This window comes from Thamnophis sirtalis, unplaced genomic scaffold (genome assembly GCF_051295495.1).
Source record: "Thamnophis sirtalis isolate CommonGarterSnake01/CBP01778 unplaced genomic scaffold, rThaSir2_p1.2 scaffold_4, whole genome shotgun sequence".
NCBI lineage: Eukaryota > Metazoa > Chordata > Lepidosauria > Squamata > Natricidae > Thamnophis > Thamnophis sirtalis.
In genome coordinates, this window is record NW_028261384.1 from 101,221,414 (window position 1) to 101,232,599 (window position 11,186).

Genomic DNA, 11,186 nt, shown 5'->3' on the forward strand with positions numbered 1-11,186 from the left:
TTATTAGTGCAATTACTGTGGCAATTGCTGTAATGTTATCTACCATATTTGTTGTTTTATATGCTAGCTTTCTTCTGTGGATATGAAAACAACATCTATGGAAATTATATAGTTTGTTTCATTTGTTGGAAGTAGATTGTGTCTCAGTTAATTATAAATACAGGGTTTATATTTATAACTAATCTTAGCATTACTCCCAGTTGGAGACAAAACATGAAACTCAATCAGACTTTAAGTTACAGGAACTCATCCTAAATTTTGCTAAATCTCAATCCCATTTATCCATCAACCCTGTATGGAAAGATTAATTCTAATTTTTAAATGTTTTATTACTGAAACATTACTGAAACAAAAGCTACCCAAATGTAGCTTTTAGGAATGAGGGGCAATCTTCCTCACCATGGTATCTTTCATTTTGGATTCTTCCTTGTAGGGGGTCAGATTGTGAAAGGTGATTATTGAAGTAATTATGAAAAATATCCATGAAAAAAAATATTTTGGATCTTGCTTAAAAAACGTCTCCATTATCTAATGATAATGTTAAAACAGCTCCAAATTTAAAAGGATTTATGGATAGATGTCCGTGATTGAAAGATATCTATATCAGGTAGGTATGTTATCCATGAAACCTGACCCTTTTTAACTTCTTTGAACTAAGATAGACACAAATCCTACCTAGAAGCCAATCTCAACCAATTGTTTTCCTTGTTTTCCTTGATGGATTGTAACTCTTTCTTACCCATGACCTTTTGTTTTAGAAGCTTAATAACTCACTGGATTAATGGTCAAATCAACAGAAGTAGTTCTGAATTACTTCCAAAATATTGCACATAAACAAAACAACAGCTAAAAGGCAGAGAGGAGGGAGAGGGAGAAATCCCCAGAATCCCAATCTCCTTCATATCTCACCTCCATGCTCTGGAAAGATTTGAATACCAGTTAGCAATCTTGGCAACATTTTCAAAGCAGAGCTCAGAGGGGGAAAAAAAACCTTACTGCCAAAGATTATATCTTTGGATTTCTAACCTCATCCAACTTTCAAGGGGACTTATTTCCAAAGGTTTTAATGCACTATTCTTCTCAAGCACAGCTATAATACATTTGATAAAATTCAATGTAAAGTGTGGCGTTGCCCTTTCTTAATGTGCACTAGACATTAAGGTATAAAATATTATCAATTTCATATGACAAGTCTAATATTATGCAGAATCATAACTTTTCTATTGATGACACTTCCCTCCTCCAATCCTTGGAATACTTAAATTGTTATGAATTAAAGTTAGATTCCCAACAAAAAATTCCCTTATGGTTCCCATCTAGGCTCTGGCCTACCACATGACAGCCTATTCAGTCATGCTATTGGGCTTGTAGACATTTCAAAGTATGGGGAAGGAGGAAGAGAAAAGTTTTAAAGTATCAAACAACAATTTATAAAAAAATTGAGATGACTCACTTATCTGCACAGTATGTATGGACTGTGCAGAAATCAATATATAGATAAAAGTTTGAATATACAAGTAAAATACTTTGGCTTCAACTTCCATCAGCTGCTCTGAAATAGGACACAGCAACCTTTGGGGAAAGGAAAGTGGGAGGAAGAGGTAAATGCCAGAGGGGACATCTCATTTTGCAGTGTGGCATATGCTGGGTTGCCTTGTCAACAAAGTCAGGAAAAAAGAGGAGATCCAGCATAGAAATGGGGATCTATTCCTTTATCCCAGAATAGTGCCCCATTTTCCCCCAGATTCCCCCTCATCACTCCACTCTGGATGCTATTTCGTCCTGGTTGGAATGAAACATCTCAGCTTTTAGAGGTGGTCCCTACTTCTGAAATTTCAGGGAAAAGATTAATTTCAATACCATTCAGATTCTCTCAAGAATGAGGAAAGGCCTCTAATGAAATCATATATTGGAAGTAAACATTTGTAGCATTTTGAGGTCCATCTAAACTTCATTTTCCTTAAACTTTACATCAGGTCAGGAGTGTGTGGGGGGGGGAAGGAATCTGCTCATCTAACCAACATTGCAATATAGCCTGCTTATAAAATCCAAGAATATCCTTTTGAATTGAATGTGATTTACCTCAAATATATTGAGAGATGTGACCTGACACATCTATCTGGTAAGGATTTAATGAAGTTAGAAGGTGAAATCCACACTCTTAAGGTCTAAAATGTCAGGTAAGTTTACTGAGCAAGGAAGTAAGACTGCTAAACATTGGGGGTTTTAACCTGATCTCTCCCAGCTATATTGGACTATAATTCCTATCCCATCATGTCTGCCTGCCTGCCTGCCTGCCTGCCTGCCTGCCTGCCTGCCTGCCTGCCTGCCTGCCTGCCTGCCTGCCTGCCTGCCTGCCTGCCTGCCTACCTACCTACCTATCTATCTATCTATCTATCTATCATTTCCTGTGCTTCCTCACTGAGCTATCCAGCATACTGGTTTCCCTGTCTGTGTGAAAGTTCTTACATACCAGCCTGGCTGGTGTCTTTAGTCACAGGAAATAATGCAGTGCTGATTGAAGATTATAGGAGTTGTAATCCAAGGTTTCTGCAGAACTGCAGGGTGGCCAAGCTGGTATGTAAGAACTTTTATATAGAGACAGACTAGTATGTTTAGAACTAGTAGTTCAGTGAGTATCAACACAGGAAGACAGACAGACAGACATATTAAAAAGAGAGGGCCAACATCACATGAGAGTTATTCACTTCAGAATTGCTGAAGAAGATAAAAGCCAAAATGATTTACTTTAAATTTTCTGTTAGTTAATCACATATTGAAAGTGTACACCTTTACTGATTTATATGCAAAAGTGCAAGGCATTACACATGACTAATTATTCATAACACAGTATATATACATTGTGTAGCTTAGAATAGAAAGAGCAGTTTAAAATCCAATAGGCAGAATCTCAGCAAAAGAATGTTTAATTATGACAGAATTGAAATGGAGTTAGTTTCAAACTATATAAAAAAAAACAACAACAAAAGTTTGAATTTGAAATCCACTTACTTCTTGGAAAAGAAGCTGATGATTTGACCCCACTGGATGGAATTATGCCTAGAGAATGAAAAAGAAAAGGCCTTTCAGACAGGCAAACATTTTACTTCCCAAGTTTGATTATTCTTAAATTGTGAGTTGGCAAAGTAGGCAAGAGTTAAGACAATGATATTCCTGAAAAATATCTCAAGAACGTTTATATTCTTTCCCTACACTTAGCATCAATAAGTTATACACGCTTGCACACAGAGATAGACAGAATATCTGTTATCTATTATTTATTTTAGTTTTATATGCTCTTGTTCCCAAAGAAGCCTAGAAAACTATATATCTATATCTGTCATAAAAACTTAACCAGTCATATAATTGACCACCATTGTACAGACTTTTATTTTTAACGAGTATAATGGATTTCCAGATAAAGGGGGATCATAAACTCCTTGGAAGAATAAATGAGTATGCAGTGGCAAATGCAATAAATATCTGTTTTATGCTGTTCCCCGTTCAATGTCCCTGGTCTGGGAACTGCTCAGAAACAGCAGCAAAGGATGTTATAGCTTCTCTACTTCATTCAATGTAGTGGGGATAACTGAAAGGGTAGCAGAGAATGAGTGGAGGTAGGGAAAACACAGAACAGCACACCTATGTCCTGTGTTTATAACTTACTGGCCTTCAGCTTTTTATTGCTTCATTTGTGATTTTGCAACTCAGTTTTCTCCAGCGCAACTCTATTAAATCTAGAAAACCATGTCAGTTTAAGTTTAAAGTTGCTCCAAGTCATTCATTACAGGGTTTTTTTGCTGCTGTTTTTAATCCCAATATATTTCTAATTTCTTGCACCACTCATTTCTACCTCCATTCACTTAAGGAGAAATAAATTGCCCTGAGGTCAATGAAACTTTAATTCCAAGCTGTTTTTTGGGGGAGGGGGGGATGTGTTTCTGCATCTATCTAGGCTTCACATTAACTAACAGTTTTCTGGCCCATTTTTTTTCTTGCTTTACTTGGAAAATTCTTCAAGGCTGTTTGATCTGGGCATTCATCAGCATACCTAAGGCTAATTAGAATCTAGGCATCCATAACAGACTGGAAAAGTGCCGAAACCAAGAGTTAATTTTTAATTGCAAAAATGAAGCTTTGCAAAATGGCCAATGTTTAACAGACTCTCATTGTGAGACATGATTTAGAAGTTTGGGGTTAAGTCATCCTTTAAAGTATGCTTCCACTCAGGCTTGTTTGGAAGCTGAAGCATCCCATTTTAAAAGCCTTAGGCCATTGGTATGCAATAGAAATTATACAAACTTACAAAGGAGGAAATAAATGCAGACTGTAATTGTATATTTAAAACTTAAAATATAATTCTTCTCCCCCACCTTTGCCTGGAATCATACATTTTCACATTTCTTTTTTTCTTCTGAAGAGACGTACTTATCCAGATTCAAAATCTTATCTTTGGTGCTGCATATATTAGGATCTAATGTGACTCTAGAGATCCTCAGCATTGCAGTGAAACTCTGCTGAAGTCATTGGACTTGTGGTCCTTTGAGAAGTTACCAGCTAAACCATTCCAATTAGGATTTTAAAAAATGATTAGAAAATGCTCCCCCAATTATGCCCCCAGAATTTGTCTTCAAACCGGAGAAAAACAATAAATGTGAAGCAGCTACTCCATTAATATCCATTTCTATCAATGAAAACTTTGGTTCTTCATCAAGTTGATGATTTATTATTAAATCATTAAATTACAGTGAGTTAAAGGTTTCATGGTTTCCTCTTGGATGTCATTGCATCACAGAAGATTTTGAAAGAAGAGATATATTCAGCCAATTGAATTGCCATTCTCTTACAACGTGGTCTGACATTACCAGTGAAATATTAAACAACAAGGTAGTTTAAAGGTTTGATTGTTTGTTTCCTTTTTAAGTAATAAGATATATGTTTATAGATAATATAGCATCTTAAGATCCTTCTTCTTATAACTGCTATTCTCAGCCCAGAATGCAAATTTAATGTCAGCCTTGATGACTTTATCTATTTAACAATTCTGACTTTTTTTGTTTTGATTTGATCTCTCAGCAGTGATTATTCATTTAATTAGATCATATTTTTTTAATGAAACTCTGGTTTTCAGGATGATCTAACTTGGCAAAGTTCTTTGCTCCCATATGTAGAAGAAGTAATCTACAAGAAACAATTGGAAGAAAGGAAGAGGGAAAAGAAGAGACCCTCATGGCAAGTGGAACATGAGGGTTTTCTATACTTGATGTGCAAGCATTGCAATCTTTCAAAAATATAGAATTATCTATTGGTAAAAAAAAATGGATTTAAATTGTCAGTCAATTTATTATAGTCATTAGCAAATTCCACCTCTCAGCGGGTTGATCTGGAGCAAAATGCATTCCCTTGTAAGAAGATTCTGATTGCAATTTTATGAGTAACTTACCTGCTAGAAAATCTTACAGAAATCAATGAGACTGACTTCTCATAGGCATAGGACTGGAGTATCAATGCCTCCCCTAAAAGTTGATCCCAGGTACGTCTGTATAGAAATAGACAGGCTGACATTCCCAAATATTCATAGGTCAAATTAATTCCTACACATTATAAGGTATAAAGAAAGAGGCAAACACTATGCTAGTGAAGTGTTCCCACATCTAAAAGGTTAAAGGGATTGCTTATGTATTGGCCACCAAGCCAACTTTCTTCTTTTCTTGTCCCTTATGGCTCTACAAACCAGAAAGATATTTGTTAACAATAAACAAATAGCAAACATAAAAAAGAGTAATGCGGGTGAGAGAGAAAGAAGAGATTCGGATTCGGTCTTCTAGGAAACAGACTAGCCACGACAGCAGCCACCTCAAATAAACACAACTTTCTCATCGCCATAAATCACATCCCTCTGTTTAACAAGCGGACTTTCCCCTCCCAGAAAGAAGCGTTTGTAGTTTTCCCTTTCAAACAGCCTAGAGGCGTTAAACCTTTAACAAATGTGGACCGAGAGGGATGGCGGGGGTGGGGGGGGGATCCCCTTTCGAAAAAGCAACCTGTATCCCACGTATTTTATTTATATTGGAAGCCCCTATTCAAAAGTTATTAGGCGATTATTAATAGTACTTATTTAATATATGGTCAGTTCCAGTTTGTTCTGATCAAAAGACGGGATTAGGGCTGTGTTTTGTTTTGTTTTTCTGGCGGGGAGGGGGGAATGGTTTGTAGAATTCAGGTCGACCAATCGACATCTTCCCAAGCTTTGTCAGAGCTATTAATTAAATCTCCGCGGCCCAAGCCTCTCTCTGCCAAGCTCAGACGAAGCTGCCTTGCTGTTTCGGATTTGAGCTTTCTTATTAAATTCGGTTTTTCTTTTAATTTCCATTAAACCTTCTTACCTGAAAAAATGCTCAGCGTAACGATTTCCGTGCAGAGGGAAAAGCGGCCCAAAGCTTCAGAAGGATTCAAAGAAAGCGAAGCGGGAAGAAAGAGCGAGGCTGCGGAAATAGAACTCCGTAGATGTTGCGGCTAAACTCTTACAGTGGAGCTTGTGGCTTGGGGAGTTTTGATTCCTACCGCACGGATGCGCTTTTTTTTTCAAGTTGGGGTGGGGTGGGGGTCCTTTTTACATTCCAACTGGACTGAAGAAAAAAAATTGCAATTTCCAAAATGCCAAGGGAAACCCAGTTTTTACCAGATCTGGGTTGAAGACACGCAGGACTTTGAAAATCTTTCCACTTCTACCGAAGAAGCGGGAAAAGCCCTATCGCTCTAGGCAGTGCTGGTTCTCTTTATAAAGACTTTAAAACGTGGCCAGAAAGGGATTTTTACAGAATGACAAGAGGTGCCAGAGAGAAAAGAACCAAATGGGTTATGGTTTAAGAGACCAGCAGGAACTGGCTGGTTCTCAACATCAAGATACGAAATTGATTCCATATGTCTGTCTTTCTTCTTTCTCTTTCTTTCTTTCTTTCTTTCTTTCTTTCTCTTTCTTTCTTTCTTGTTTATAATTTGTTTAAATTGATGTCAATGAAAAGTGAAGAATAATCCAGCTTTCATTTTTTTATAAGTAACCGTCATAATGACAACAAAAACAATTAGAAGGAAAGAGGTTTAGAAAATTCTCTCTCGTATACTCATGTTTTAGACAACCGATCTTGCTGGATTATGTTTCAGCAAGGAAAGGTAGGGCGATGGGCAAAAGATTCCCCTGAAGAAGGAAAGCCACATACCACAACATTTTAATGTGGTCATTAGCAAACTATTGATCTGCTGAAGCATGCATACCTACATGGCGTCCTTTTCTCTGTCTTTATAGCCTGTGAACAGTGGAGTGGCTTCCTTATTTTTTAAAATTCCATCCATTTATCCAACACCCACTATAATCATTTTAATAGTTTCCTTTTCTAAATCAGTATTTCCATTCTCAGGGGTACACAAGATATTATTGTATGAATCAGTTAAGCACTTCTTCCTCCACTAGCCTTCCTTGTGTGATATTTACCAGGATTCCTATATTTTATTTTAGCTAAGAAATGAATATCCTTCCTTCCCTCTCTTCCTCTCCTTCTTTCCTTCCTTCCTCAGATTAACTTTGAAATCAACCTGGAATTAGGGTTCAAATGGGTTTGCTTCAAATGTTAATCTTTGGGTGGTAATACACCAGAGACAAAGGAAGAGATTCATGGCAGTCTGCGATCGAAGGCCAACCTCCCATCTTCAACCCCTGCTCTCGGCAGCTGCCTGCAGCTGGCGCTGACTCCCCAAGAGCTCAGAGGTGGTGGTCTCCTAACAAAGAGCTCTCCCGGTTTTGTAGAGCAGGGTGCTTTAGTCTCGCATTTTACCACACCAGCTCCCTTCCCTGTAATACCCCCAAATTTGGAACCCATCTCAAGTTAATCCGGTTCAAGTCCTTTTGATTAGTGAGTGGCTCATTTGTTATCCCCTCCCTCATGTCTGGAAATAAAATTGCAAACACAGTAGACCTCACTGTTCTTAAGAAAATGAATTGCTTTGAAATAAGGACAGGAGAGCAATGTAAACCTTTAAAAAAAAAAAGTTTCTCTGTTTAAAAAACATTCTTCTCAAAGGTTGCTTCATTGAAGGAAATCTCTTTTTATATATGATTGACTTTCTTGTACATATACTTTGCTCATTGTTGGATGACACAAATCATGTTTTAAAATCACACTAGATATATTATTATTTAGTTTTCCTAAACACAAATACTCCAGGATTAAAGCAAATGGACCACAGATTTCATTCACTTACTTGTCTACTTCTGTTAATAATCCAGCAATGCCTTTCATTCTTTCCTCCTCTCCTTACTCTTTAATAAATCCTATTCAAAGTGGGCTTATTGCAAATCAAGAATATTTTTATCTCAAGGATTCCATTAAGGAATACTCCTGTAACTTTTAACAAATTCATTATTCCCCTAAAAACATTCAATCAATCAAGACTTTGGGAAAATATGACCCCAAAGCAAAGCACCCCAGGGTGTTTTAATGTTGGTAGGGAGGACTCAATGAAGCAATCTCCTGTACAAACTTTGTAGAACTGAATGGGAATTATTCAACTTGATGAAGCTTGCCTACAAGAACTTCCCGCTGAATTGTATACAAGATACTCAGGGTCATGGCCTTACATCTGGAACTTGGTAACTCATTCTCAGATACACTAACTTCAATTCTTCTGGTTTAAAAAGGCATACTCTAATATAAAAATAAATTTATCACTTTATATGAGGCAGAGCAATTTTGCTTTTCTTTGTTATTATTCCCTTTGGCTTCTTCAGCACTTTTACAATCACAGTTGCAACATTAAATTAACCTACCTATGAGTAAGTCTTACTAAAGTTAATGGGCTTATTTCTAAGAAGGCTCACAGAATTGTAGTGTCTGACTTAAAAATGCATTTCTAACTATCTTCTTTTGTGCTTCAGTGGGAACTGTGCAAAGAACCTTTCATGGAATCCTACCCAAAGAATAAAAGAATCATTCCTTGGGCTATTACACAAATGCTACATTTATTATACACAGAAATTGTACTAATTTACAAGGTGAAGTACATAGATCTCAAGTGACCAAATTTCTACTTGGACTACTTTTAATAATTGCAGTATTAAATAGTTTTTACTTGGTTGTAAAGTCCATTAATATGAAACCATCCCACTGTCATTGGACTAAATAGTCAGATCATGATTTCGTGAATAGAGTAAGTTGAGTATCTTCCTTTAATCCCTTGTTATTTTCTGATTTGAGATGTAGGTTTTAGAGTTACTTAGAAGTAAGCTATCTGAAAGTCAGAGGATTGATTTGGAAATATTTGCCCATATCTAAGAAGAAGCATACACATGCATCTAATGCTGAAGTCCCTGCATTACTTTACTGTATTTATTTTGGAATTACTCCTTGTTTGCTTGGTCTCTAAGAGACCAATCACCAGAAAAATGCCTCTCTTACTGAGTTTCTTAGTTTGCCCACAAAACTGTTTGTGGGCACACAAAGAGTGAGAATTGGGTAGAATTATAGCTGTCAGATATGAACTATGTCTGCTCTCTCCACTTTATTCTGGCTTGTGGTTGTGTTTGGATTGGTTTAGTGTGGCTCTGAGGCCCAAGAGTTCCTCTTAAGCCAGGGTCTAGGTTTCCAGATGCTAAAGGCAGTGTTCTAGCATGTTGGAAAAGATTACCTTAAAGTGTACTGAGATCCAGAAATATTTCATGGATCAACCTTGCCAAGACCTTAAAATATATTAATATCCTTTGGAAACAAGTGGAATAAACTGAGGGTTAGGGTTAGAATTGCTAGAATCTCTGGAAAATTATCTCAAAGGAATCATTTTTTATAGATTTGGAAAGTGACTTATTTCCTTTGTAACTTAAAAGAGTTGTTATTGCCACAACTCCCTTACTCAAGCTCTTCTTCCTTTTAGGCACTGAGTTTTAGACATTTTCCTACTCTGACAGCTTTATTCTGATTAATCAACGAGGGAAGCAACCTAGAACTGAGGAGAAACTTCTTAACCAATGAAAACAATTAACCCAGAGGACAACTTGCATCCAGAAGTTGTGGGAATTCCCTCACTGGAGGCTTTTAAGAAGAGACTGTAGAACCATTTGTCTGAAATGTTATAGGGCTTCCTGTCTGAGCAAGGAGTTGGGCTAGAAGACATCAAGGTCCCTTCCAGCTCTGTTATTCTGTTATTCTACTGTTCTTCATAGGTTAGCAGGCAGGAAGCAAATTGTTGTTGGATTACCTACCCTTGACATTATTTTAGTATAAAACCCAAGATTCTTTAACATAATAGAGAATGACATATTGAAACAAAAGAAAAACACTTGCCATGTTTTGAGAAGCTAATATGTTTTTATCATTGTATTTTTGTCCCAATGTTTCTCCCAATAGATGGCATATATCTCAGCACAGGACCTACCGTATTTTATTCTCAGACTAAGGCTAAAGAACAAGGTTATCTAGATCAATGGTTCTCAACTTCAGCAGTTTTAAGCTATGTAAACTTCAATTCCTAGAATTCCTATTCGCCACCCCCAAGCGTGTTGTCTGGGGAATTCTGGGGGTTGAATTTCATACAGATTAAGGTTGAGAAACACAGACTGAGTAGGAATCTTAGCCCCTATTGTCCCAAAGGTGCTTTTTCAAAAGGCAACCTGAGTTTCTCATTTTTCTTTGAAGACATTTTGCTGTCATCCAAGAAGCTTCTTCTGCCTCTTTAAAAAACACCTTTGGACCTGAAGAAGCTTCTGAGATGAGAAGCAAAATGTCTTCAAAGAAAAATGAGAAACTCCAGTTGCCTCTTGAAAAAGCACCTTTGGACAACCATGACTTGGATGGTTGAAAATAGATGGTTTAGAAGGAGTGCAGGAAGATTTATTTAAATAGCTTCTTGTTGCAGGTTTATTAAAATATGCTTATACTGTTAATTCAGTTCTTAGGAGAAGAAGGTATGTTATCCTAGTTCTTCGAGTTTAAGAAACATATACTGATTATAAATAACTCAAGAGAAGAATTACAATACAATTACTTTTGTTATAATATGGTGACTAAATGTAAGGCTGAGATTTCAAAAACACTTATAATGTAATCCTATATAAATAATTAAAAATATGCTTATTTGTCTAAGTGGGGCATAAGCCTGTAAAGCATTGTAATCTTAGCTGTTGGAAAAATGCTTTG

General features: G+C 36.8%; 1 protein-coding gene across 3 annotated transcripts in view; it reads right to left on the bottom strand.

The window, feature by feature from the left end:
- The window catches only part of HOXB3 (homeobox B3), a 77,774-nt gene that overhangs the window by 16,168 nt on the left and 50,420 nt on the right, over positions 1-11,186 (bottom strand). For all 3 annotated transcript variants that reach the window (XM_087713593.1, XM_014062000.2, XM_014062001.2), the window contains exon 3: positions 3,013-3,060. The gene's annotated coding sequence lies outside the window, so the exon portion shown is untranslated. The remainder of the gene's footprint in view (positions 1-3,012; positions 3,061-11,186) is intronic.